General features: G+C 47.7%; 1 pseudogene; it reads right to left on the bottom strand.

Annotated features, from left to right (window-relative positions):
- Positions 1 to 12330, bottom strand: part of LOC103348724 (laminin subunit beta-4-like) — a 120618-nt pseudogene that overhangs the window by 45490 nt on the left and 62798 nt on the right.

Genomic DNA, 12330 nt, shown 5'->3' with positions numbered 1-12330 from the left:
AGCAAACCGGCCCCTCCCCAATAGCGGGGATCAGGAGTTAATGTGTTTTGGCTTTGCATGCTTGACTATACCGCCTGCTTCCAGCTGTTCAGGGACAGGTGGCCCCAAACACAGAGATGTAAACGAAAACAAAACACACAATGGGAAACAGGCCACATTCCTTCCCTCTATGGTAACTCTAGTGTTCTACTCAACAAAACGAATTTTTGTGTGGTTTAGAACTAAACAGTCAAAGACAGTTCTTTTAACTATGTTTTTGGGAGAAGGATATGAATTTTCCAATATCCTCCCAACCACACTCTTGATGAGTTTTTCCAAAATCTGAAGAGGTTGGAAAATTAACGGGAGGAAATACAAAAGCAAATCAGGTTACACTTGACAAAAATCTGTTTCAGCGCGTCAGAAATAAAAGCCTCCAGGGAAGAAGTAGCTGGCTTCAGAAAGGGACAGGACGAACAAGCTTCTACTGGCTTTGGAGTTCCCACCAGCTTCCGCTCAGATAGAGGAGTTATGGGCAGGTAGCCTGCGGCCCATGGCCTGTCCAGGTGCTGAGTGTCTGCCATTGTTGGGCATGGCTTTCTTGTACTGCTATGGAATCTGTCTCCGGGTCCCTCGTTCTCATTGTTCGGAGTCCTGCCTTGGGGAGTTTCACAAAACACACAGCCTCCCTCTTCCCCTTGACAGTCTCTTTCCCAACCAGAGTTGGCTTTGCTTCTGTCCTTCAGGCTGACTGCTCTTAACCCCTTCAAGCCTGCAACACAGAATGGCCTGGTTCGACCCCCTAGTCTAGCTGTCCTCCTTTAGATGCACACTCGTCTAGATAACATTTAAAATGCGGTGCTCAGCAGAAAGACAAATATCACATTCTCTCACATATGTGGGAAGCTAAGAAAGTTGATCTCAGTAGAACGGTGGTTGCCTGAGCCTGGTGTGGGCTGGGGGAAGAGAAGATAGGAAAGCAGTGGTTACCAGGCACAAAGATACAGCTGCATAGAGGATTAAGTTCTCATGTTCTACGTCACAGTAGGGCATCTACAATTAACACTAATTTATTGTATATTTAAAAATAATTATAAGAGGAGCTTTTAAGGGTTCTAAACACAAAAACTAATAAATTTCTAAGGTGACAAATATGTGGATTAATCATGTCTAATCATTATACATTGTTTATAGGTATCAAGATATCAATAGCACACCGTACTCCATAAAAACATGCAAAAATGTGACTGGGTCAATTTAAAATTTTTAAAATGTGCTTAAAAATGTGGTGCCCAGCAAGGACAATAATGCTCCTGAGCCATCTGGCTGGACAATGGGACAATGACCGCACTGAGCCCAGGGCTGGCTCACCTACTCCAGCCTGAGCAGCTGCAGCCTCGCTGGCAGGTCTCACGGGAAGCTTGCAGCAATAAAAATCCTCAGACATGTTTCACTCAAGCGGGTGCCAAGGTTTCACTCCCACCTAGATTTAGGCAAGAGGTTTTAAAAACCCAATTGCAAAACTTTACTTTTTACCCCGTTAATAGTTCACCTCTTGTTGCAGCCTACGTGACAAACCGTTAGTGTATCTTGCTTCTTGTTCAGTGTTTACCATATTAGCTTGCAGCTTTACAATATCTGCAAATTGGAGAAGTGTGTTTCTCCAACTGCTTCTAAACTGTTGATGAAAATGTTGGGTGGTGTGTTTAGATCTCCCTGTGGGAAAGCACTAGGGACCCCGTCCTGGCCGACATCGAGACATTTATCAGTAGTTGTTTAAACAGCTGGGAATGAAACATCTACGACGTTGTCTCCGAAATCCAATGAAAGTGTTTGTCGATTGTAAAGAACAATCTTCCCTCAGGAATCCCTTAGGACTAAACAGTCTAAAGCACCCTTGTCATGAGCTTCACTGATTTTGTTATGGTGAAAACTTTTTAAAGTTTTATTTTTATGTGTGTGAAAAGCAGAGAGCGAGAGCAAGAGAACAAGTGAGACAGCCCCCATCTGCAGGTTCACTCCCCAAATGCCCACAACAGCCAGGGCTGGGCTGAGCCAGGCTGGAGCTTGGAACTGGGAACTCAATCCGGGTCTCCTGTGTGGGTGGGTAGTAGGGGTTCAACTAATTGATCCATCACCACCGCCTCCCAGGGTGTGCATACTCAGGAAGCTGCTATTATGAGAGGAGCCAGAACTTGAACCCAGTTACTCTAATATGAGATGCAGGCATCCCAGTCAGCATCTTAACCATCAGGCCAAATGCCCAACCCATGAAGAGTTTTTCTTTGGTTAAACCAATGCCATCTGATTTTCAGCTTCATAGGTTGCTGTGGTCTCAATGGCTGAACTGTGGTCTTTGCTGAGTACTGCCCCAAAAATGCTTCCCACAAAGCTTAGCAATAGAATGCCAGACAGTGAGGTCAACAACCTTTAGCAAGCCACACCATCAATGTGGAGACCTAGCCGACTAGGCCATGGCCATAGACCACAAGCGTGGGGAGCGAGGGGAGTCTGTAAGATGAGCGTGGTCAGCCAGTGCCCAGGCCTTGTTCTGCGATACCATTCTCCAGTAAAGGAACCAGTGCTCCTTGGAGAAATGATTGAGTCTAGGAATGCAGCAGGGAATACATGAATCTGGAGCATTTTGCAGTAGCAGGAGGAAAGGAAGTGCTGTTAAAAGCTCTACAATCTTGGGGTACATCAAAGGGACACATGAGTCAACTAACAGAGCTCTGTTGAGCAAAGGTGGAATATTTGTTTAAATGACAGGGTTGGACTGTGACCAAAAGCTTAGTACAAATCTCCATGAGTTCATTCTGATAGAATAAATGACTGCATAACTGAATATGTGGAAGACAACGGACAAATCTTCAGTGGAGAAGAATTCCAAAGACTCCTTGGCCCTCCTGCAGGTGCAGCACGGCTCCCTCCCTCAGCGCGGGCCAGGCAGTGACTTCCTTCCAAGGACTACAGTACAGGAAGAAAGAAAAGAAACCAATCACAGGCCTTGAAACAGGCGCTAAGACTCACACCAAGGGCACTAAGCCATGTGGACATGCACCCATGACGCGATGTGATGAGGATGGCTCTTTATCTCTCTGGTCGTCTTCTCCAAACTCATAACCTCAGTCGGATCATGAGAAGAACTTGAACTGAGGGACATTCTACAGAATATTCCTCAGAACTGTCAAGCCATGGAAAAGGAGGAAAGGCAGAGAAACAGTCAGAGCCAAGAGGAGCTGTAGGAGGCGACAGTGAGATCTGGCTTGTTCTGGTGTGGGGTCTTAGACTAGAAAAAGGACATTAGGTACACACTGAGGAAATCTGAGTACTTTATGAAGTTAATGATAAGTGAATTGACATTGGTTCATGAATTATGATAAATGTACCATACAAATGTAAGATGTTATTAGCAGGGGAAACTCCATGTGGGATACATTTTCTCTGTACTGTTACAACCTCACACACCTATTCTAGAATAGTTTTATTTTTAAAGACAGGGTATATTATGATTGTCTGGCTGGGAGGGTTGGAGAGAAAGAAAACCAAGAGGAGGGAAAATACTCTCTCTTTGTAAGAATTACCAGCACCTTTTGGTGCCACAAGTTAAGCCTCTGATTGTGACTCTGGCATCTCATATCAGAGGGCTGGTTTGAGTCCCAGCTGCTCCACTTCCAATCCAGACATCTGCTAATGTGCCTGGGAAGGCAGAAGGAGATGGCCAGAGTACTGGGGCCCCTGCCACCCAATGTGGGAGATCAGGATGAAGTTCCTGGCTCCTGGGTCTGACCTGACCCAGACTTGGTTGTTGTGAGCATTTGGGGAGTGAACCAACAAATGGAAGATGTCTCTCTTGATCTCTCTGCCTTTCAAATAAATAAACATGTCTTTTTAAAAGAGAGAACTACCGGGGCTGGTGCTGTGGCTCAGCAGGTTAACGCCCTGGCCTGAAGCGCTGGCATCCCATATTGGTGCCAGTTCTAGTCCTGGCTGCTCCTCTTCCAATCCAGCTCTCTGCTATGGCCTGGGAAAGCAGTAGAAGATGGCCCAAGTCCTTGGGCCCCTGCACCCACATGGGAGACCCGGAAGAAGCTCCTTGCTCCTGGCTTCAGATCGGCACATCTCTGGCTGTTGCAGCCATCTGGGGAGTGAACCAGTAGATGGAAGACCTTTCTCTCTGTCTCTACCTCTCTCTGTAACTCTTTCAAATAAATAAAATAAATCTTTAAAAAAAAAAAGAAAGAACTACCTTCAAGAGTTTACTTATATGACTTGACCTTGAAATAGTAAGTTGAACACTAGAGTTGAAATTGGAGGTGAGCCCTGCTTACTAATTAGAAAGACTCCTGGCCTCTTAAATTGGCAGTTCAAATCCTGATCACTGTATTGTGGATTTGACTTTTGTCATTATTTAATCCTTCCCCCCAATCTCTATTAATGTATAAATTTCACTAAAGAATATATTCATTAAGCCAAAAAAAAAAAGTCCCCAAACCAAACAAAAAACATTTCCTAGTATATTAACAAGGAGTGTTTTCCATACTGTTATAGTCATCAAAAACATTTTTGTGCCCATTGTTTTTACTGACTGAAAAATCATATGTTCAGTTAAGTAGTGTTATTGTATGTTAAACAATGGAGATTGGCCTGCATTCTTTACAAATGATCTATTCTTGTCTGGTCCAGAAAAAGACATCATACCCACGTGTAAAGCAAGTGGTGAGCACAAGGAATGAAAACTCATTTTTAAAAAATTAAATTGTGGCAGGGGCCAGTGATCCAGCTCTCAGCTGTGGCCTGGGAAAGCAGTAGAAGATGGCCCAAGTCCTTGGGCCCCTGCACCCACATGGGAGACCTGGAAAAAGTTCCTGGCTTCGGATCGGTGCAGCTCTGGCTATTGTGGCCTACTGGGGAGTAAACCAACCGATGGAAGAGTCTCTCTCTCTCTCTCTCTCTCTGTCTCTCTCTCTCTCTATTTCTCCTTCTCTCTCTGTGTGTAACTCTGACTTTCAAATACATAAATATTTTTAAAAAACTGAATAGTGGGCTCTGAAGGTACCTGTTTTCATGCTGATGAGTGGTCTTTTCTTGGGCCCTCTGTGTATGAAATGACACAAGGCAGGGCAGGCATCTGCATTGGCTGAACTTCAATTCTGACTTCCCCTGTTAGAGAGACACCTACTGAACACTGGAGTCAACAAGGCTTAACCCAGAGGTCCCCGCTCCCTCTGTGTTTTCATTCCTTGACAAATGCTGACTGCATCCCCAGACAAGGCCAATCCCATTTCAAAACACTCCTCAGCAATAGCACGGGAAGATGTGTTATGCGGCGGAAACCGTGTCTCACCAGCAGTTCTAACTCTTAGTGTACTCGTGAGTTTCCAAGTCGCTTACCTTGCCACAGTGACATGCGGTCACAGCCGCATGGCTGCCATCCCCTGCCAGGGACCAGATTCCTGGCTCCATCGGCATCAGCAGTCACAGGTCAGACCCGTGACATTCAGCAGACAAGGGCATGTGCCAGTGACAGGGTGACGGAGGCGAGCTCCCCTGCCAGGGAGACACTCAGCGGGGCTCACACCAGAACGCTGGCAGGATAATAAAGCCATCCTAGAGGTAATTTCTACAGTAACACTGGCACCCAGCAAACTGCAAACAGTTTCTTTAGACTGGAGGTAACACTTCTCCAAAGGGCTCTAAGAAGAAATATAATATACAGGCCAGCACCACGGCTCACTAGGCTAATCCTCTGCCTGCAGCGCTGGCACACAGGGTCCTAGTCCCAGTCCGGGCACCAGATTCTGTCCTGGTCGCTCCTCTTCCTGTCCAGCTCTCTGTTGTGGCCCAGGAAGGCAGTGGAGGATGGCCCAAGTCCTTGGGCCCTGCACCCCATGGGAGACCAGGATAAGTACCTGGCTCCTGCCATTGGATCAGCGCGGTGCGCCGGTCACAGCGCACCGGCCACAGTGGCCATTGGAGGGTGAACCAACGGTAAAGGAAGACCTTTCTCTCTGTCTCTCTCCCTGTCCACTCTGCCTGTCAAAAAAAAAAAAAAAAAAAAAAAAGAAAAGAAAAAAAAAAGAAAGAAAGAAAAAGAAATATATACAGCAGGATTCATCAGAGAATCCAAGCAGGTAGAACCATTTGATTATTATTTTTACAAATATTTTGCCTTTTAGACATTTATTCAAATGACATGTCATTCAAAGAGTTCCTTTAAATTAGTTAATTCAATATATTTGCTTAGAGACAGAAGGTTGGGGGGGGGGCAGGCAGGTTTTTGATCCATTGGTTTACTTCCCAATGCCTGCATTAGCTAGGGCTGGGCCAGGCCAAACTCAGGAGCTGGGAGCTCCATCCAGGTCTTCTATGTGGGTGGCAGGGACCCCATCATTTGAGCCATCACCTGCTACTTCTGAGGTGCACATTAGCAATGAGTTGGAATTGGGTGTGGAACCAGGATGCCATTCACCAAAGTTCTATTTATTCAAATAACTTGAGAAAAGAAGGCTTAACTCAACAGGGATGAACTGAAATAGTTAAAATATCTCCTAAAGGGTGCACGTTGGATGCAGCCATTAGGCTGGGGTGCTCATAGCTTTTCTCTGAATGCCAGGGTTAGAATCCCAAGTTTGCTTCTGCTTCTGGCTTCCTGCTGATGCCCACCCTAGGAGGTTGCAGGTGATGGCTCAAGTTCTTAGGCCCCTGCCACTCACCTGTGAGACACAGATTGAGTTCCAGACTCCTGGTTTTGGCCTGGCCTAGTCCTGGCTGTTTTGGGCAGTTGGAGAATGAACTAGCAGAAGGGAGATGTCTCTCTCTCTCTCTCTTTGTCTCTTAGCCTTACAAATAAATTAAATGTTAAAAAAAGTTTAAAATCTAAAAATGAACAGTTTATTCCCTTTATTGTTTTTAAAGATTTTATTTAACTGAGAGGCAGAGTTATAGACAGAGAGGGAGAGACAGAGTGAAAGGTCTTCCATCTACCGCTTCACTCCCCAAACGGTTGCAATGGCTGGAGCTGGGCTGATATGGAGCCAGGAGCCAGGAGCTTCTTCTGGGTGTCCCATAGAGAGTGCAGGGGTGGAGGCTTAGCCCACTATGCCACAGCGCTGGCCTCTCCCTTTATCTTTATCATTATCATAGAATCAGACTTTTGTCTTCTACATCAAAGGTTCTCATATTTATACAGTTTGATGAGCTCAATGCCATGCTGATTCCTGGGCCTCACTCCCAGAGATTCAGATTCAGTGTGTCTGACGTACAGCCTGGGGATCTGCATCACCAGCACCGGCAGGTGAATCTGGCGCAGACGCGCTGTGGACCACGCTTGGAGAAACGATGCCTGGAATCCACAAGGACCAGCATGAAGGGCAGCAGGCACAACGTGCGAGCTAATAACACCAAGCGGTAGCTGGTGGCTGCCTCTGAGACCATGCAGAGTGGCAGGGCACTAATTTCTGCCGACAGGTTTGCTGCTGCTTTTGCTGGGAGAGCTGACACTACGTTGTGGAGCTGTCACACAGCCCGGGGAGCTACACAGACTGACTTGTGCAGGGCTGACGGGGGGCTGAGCCGAGGTGGCCTGGTGTGCGGAGCTGGCAGCTGCGCCCTGAGTGCTGTGGAGACATTGAAGGCACTCTCCTGTCACCTGGCTACAGGACACGGGATCAGTCACATCCACGTTGTTGTTGCAAGGACACAGCTGGCAAAGTGTTCCTGAAACTCTCAGATCACCATAGAAACCAGTGGCTCCACACTTTAAACAAGTAGGGGGAGAAAGGGAATGGGGTGAGGTGTGAGTGCTGGCAAGGGGCAGAGATTGAGGTTAGGAATAGAGAAATACTGGGTTCCTCCAGGGATCATAAGTCACACACGTGGGATGGAAAAGCGTTCCAGATGAAAACAGAAGATTCAGTTCTATTTATTATTCATTTAGAGGACAAAAAGATTATTCAGAGCTAAAGTTTGGTGAGGGACTGGCACTCTGTAGCATAGCCCGAGAGGCCGCTGCTTGCGGCACTGTCATCCTATCTGGATGCTGGTTCGAGTCCCAGCTGCTCCACTTCCATTCCAGCTCCCTGCTAATATTTGGGGGAAAGCAGTGGAAGATGGCTCAAGTGCTTGGGCCCCTGCACCCACGTGGGAGACCCAGAGGAAGCTCCTGGCTTCGGACTGGCCCAGCCCCAGCCGTTGTTGGAGTGAACCAAATAATTAAAATGAATTTTTTTTTTTAAAAGTCACTGGTGAGGAATGGATTCTGATCTTTCTTGACAGCCTGTGGAGTTGTGGGCCCAGGACTTCCAGGGAGATCCCGGGGTGCCCCAGAACCCAAAGCGAGTCTTAGACCTACTCTCCCTGGGGCAGCCTGGCTCTCACCTCATCCTAGAAGTGAGCTCTGGTTAAAGTAAAGCAGCCTCGCAGGGAAAGTCCCAAAGAGCAGCAGCCCAAGGGATGTGCAAGGAAGTGAAGTTGGGGAGCAGCTAACAGATAAATCTTATTTATTTGAGAGAGAGAGAGAGAGAGAGAGAGAGAATCCCATTCAAATGCCCACAAACAGCTGGAGACTATGCCAGGCCCAAGCTGGGACTCGGGAACTCAACCCAGGTTCCCCGCTTGGGTGGCCGGAACCCAGCTCCTGGAGCCGTCCCCTGCTGCATGCCAGAGTCTGCATAAGCAGGAAGCTGGAATTAGAAGCGTGGAACCCACTTGATCTGGATTGCAAGCATTGCAACCTGTGTAGTAACTGCCATGCGAAAGGCCCACCCCAAGAGCAGTTTTTGCTGCATGAGCCCCTTGAGAGAGCTAGCTGCTCAGCTCTGGGTGGACAACCCGTCTTTCTCTCCAACACTGTCAACTCTGCCAACTGCAGTGGCTTTAGGTGCCCAAACTCCCCACATGTTGGATCCCCTCACTTGGAAATGCCCTCCTGGCCCCAACATTGTTTCCGTTCCTAAAAATACAGCCAAGCCAAAGCAAGAACAGAGGAGAGGGGAGAGGGAAGAACTGATCACAGGCCACGTGTGACCTTGGATGTGAGAAACAGAAAAAATCAGTCTTGTAAATTATTCTTGTGGTGGAAATTATCATCAAAGAAAATAATATTGCCCTATTTTCTCGGTTCAACAAAAATCAAGTAGATTTCGTAAGTTTTTCTTGTTTGAATTATATATTCATGCTCACTCTTTAAAAGAAATTTTTTGAATTAGCAACAGTTACAAATTTAGAATTAAGACTTATGCAGCGGGCTGATGCTGTGGCTTGGTAGGCTGTCTCCGCCTGCGGCACCAGCATCCCATATGGTCACCGGTTCTAGTCCCTGCTGCTCCACTTCTGATCTAGCTCCCTGCTATAGCCTGGGAAAGCAGTAGAAGATGGCCCAAGTCCTTGGGCCCCAGCACTTGAGTCGGAGACCTGGAAGAAGCTCTTGGCTCCTAGCTCCTGGCTTTGGATTGAGCCAACTCCGGCCATCTGGGGAATGAACCAGCGGATGGAAGACCTCTCTCTCTCTCTGTTTACCTCTATCTCTCAAATAAATAAATAAATAAAATCTTTAAGAAAAACTTATTAAAAAAACTATGCAGCATCTGTACATTGTAATTCAGGACTTTATGCTTCTGAAGATATTATTTATATCTGTGGAATATCAAATCGAGTACTTGGAATTATAGCAAGAAACATCATTTTAAAGTGCTAATATCATATGTAAAATGATATATTATATATTACTAATTAGTATTTTAACATATATTTATTTCATTCCCTATTTGCTTGCAACGGACCTGGGTGAGGCCAGGCTGAGGCTGGGAGCCGGGAACTCCATCCAGGCCTCCCATGTGGGTGGCAGGAGCCACTCAAGCCATTACTGCCGTCTCCCAGGGCACACGTTAGCAAGAAGCTGGAATCAGAGTGGAGCCAGGACTCAAACTCAGGCACTCTGCCAACATCCCAGCTAGCGTGTTAACCACTATGCCAAATGTCCCGCCAATGACATATACATATTGTGGGATGGTTTTCTTTTAAATAAGCTTACTTGATCCCATTTGGTCAGTTGGTGTTCTAGAACATTACTTAAAAACAATTATATCTCAGTGGAGTGGCTTTTTAATTGTTGCTGGCTTTTGAGTCATTTAACTTCTTTGTTCAGTGACCAGCAATTTAGCAAACTGTACCTTCTTAGCATGAACACATCTGTACCACTCATTTGCTCAAGGTAGCTAACCTGTCCGATTTCAGAAGACAGAAGGAACATCCCATGCAGACCTGTGCCGCATGCCTGCATCACCTTGCAGACAAGGGCAGGTCACTTCTGAGCTCCACGGATTCTGATAACAGCACTGGCAACATACTGATTGCTTGAGGGAACTTTTGGACACCGGCAAGGATGACAGGACTGCCCTGAAGAAGGATTGCCATAGTAACCATCGGTGCACCTGTCATAGCAATTCCCTTGTACATGGCGTTCCTGGGAAACACCCGTGGGCTAGCCAACATGGACTCGCTGTGCTCTGGGCCTGTGTGAGTCTCAAACCTGAATATTTTAGAGGACGCTCATTCGCTCTGCAAAAGGATTTTTTTGTTCTCTGTTGAAAGTCTCAACTAGAGTGATTGAACTTAACCTAATACCACTTGATTTACGTGGCACATTGAGGAGCATGAAGAGCAATGAGCCAGGCAAATGTGTTTTGATTTCCTCAGACGCTTGCAGGCTCCTCAGATGATTTTTGAAAGATGGTGGAGCCATCACCTCTCCCACTCCCCGTTACCTGACATTTGAGCACTGCGGAGTCTCTAGCTGGTGGTCCTTCCTTGTGAGAGCAGCACATAATTTAGAAACCTAGAGATCAAAGCACACCCAAATTCCATACGGTTCTCAGCTTCTCCCGGCAGCAAAGCCTCCCCAACCAAAGCATGAGCCTGTCTCTGGACCACAAAGTTCAGCAAACGCATCGCAAGGGCAACCCGCATTGCTGGGAAACCCGAAGTCGCCGGGCAGGCCCTGATGGCAATGGCGGCCAGCTCCCTCTCCCCGGCAGGGACACTGCCCCATTACCTGGTCACAGAGGGTGTTCTCCAAGCCTTGCGGATGGCAGGGCATGCTGAGTAAAAGCCAGGAGAACTACGCTGGGGTGGGGGCCACTGGTGAGGGGGGTGGTGAGACTGACAGTTCAGACCCTGCATGCCCAGAACTAACCCGTCTGAAACGGCCACTGTTTAGAACAGAGCCTGGCCGACCGTGCAGGTCTATGTTAGCTAACAGTTCACGAGCCATCCAGAAAACAGGACTCCGTGAGCACGGGAGCCTCACCAGCCTTTACCCAGAGAAACCCGACCACCCATGTGCTTTTAATGCCTGAAGCTCCTATTCCTCTTGGGAGTCAAGGTATACCCTTTCAATTAGAAAGAAAGAAAGGAAGAAAGGAAGAAAGGAAGAAAGGAAGAAAGAGAAAGAAAATAGAAGACCCCGGCCGGCGCCGCGGCTCACTAGGCTAATCCTCTGCCTTGCGGCACTGGCACACCGGGTTCTAGTCCAGGTCGGGGCGCCGGATTCTGTCCCGGTTGCCCCTCTTCCAGGCCAGCTCTCTGCTGTGGCCCGGGAGTGCAGTGGAGGATGGCCCAGGTGCTTGGGCCCTGCACCCCATGGGAGACCAGGAAAAGCACCTGGCTCCTGGCTCCTGCCATCAGATCAGTGCGGTGCGCCGGCCGCAGCGCTCTGGCCGCGGCGGCCATTGGAGGGTGAACCAATGGCAAAAGGAAGACCTTTCTCTCTGTCTCTCTCTCTCACTGTCCACTCTGCCTGTAAAAAAAAAAAAAAAACACAACACCATCTCAAGGTGGTCAGAGTTCCTTTTTTCTAGACAAGAAAGGAGAGGCCCCTGATGAACAGTTGAATCCCCTGAGTCAACCATCTAGGACAAAAATCATGACACCTGCTTGCTTGATGGGCTGGGGCCTGGAAGAATGTTTGCACCCCGTGTAGATAGATCCCTTTGATCATCTCAGGCACTTTGCAATCTCTGTTTAAAGAAAAGAAAAAAGGTGAGCTGGGTAGGCAGCCAGGCCCAAGCAGTGCCCAAGAGAGGAAGCCATGGCACTGGGACGAATTTGAGAAGTCAAGTTCCCTTCCCTCCAAGGAGAAGCCTACTCATCTGTAGGTTTTCATGTTTCCATGATGGGAACAGGCCTTTTGGTGAGGGTGTACACTGTGAACAGTCAGCTATAGGCCCTAGACGTGACAGCCACGAGAACCGAACGACCACTTGTGGTGAAGCCCCCTCTAAGCCATCACTGGCGGGTGGCCCCTAAGAGGAGTCCACAGGCTGTTTGCAACCCCGCATCAGGAAGGGTATC

Source organism: Oryctolagus cuniculus, chromosome 3 (genome assembly GCF_051225735.1).
Source record: "Oryctolagus cuniculus isolate XC-2025 breed Fujian yellow rabbit chromosome 3, ASM5122573v1, whole genome shotgun sequence".
In the NCBI taxonomy this organism is placed as follows: domain Eukaryota; kingdom Metazoa; phylum Chordata; class Mammalia; order Lagomorpha; family Leporidae; genus Oryctolagus; species Oryctolagus cuniculus.
This window is presented reverse-complemented; position numbering and strand designations above follow the sequence as displayed.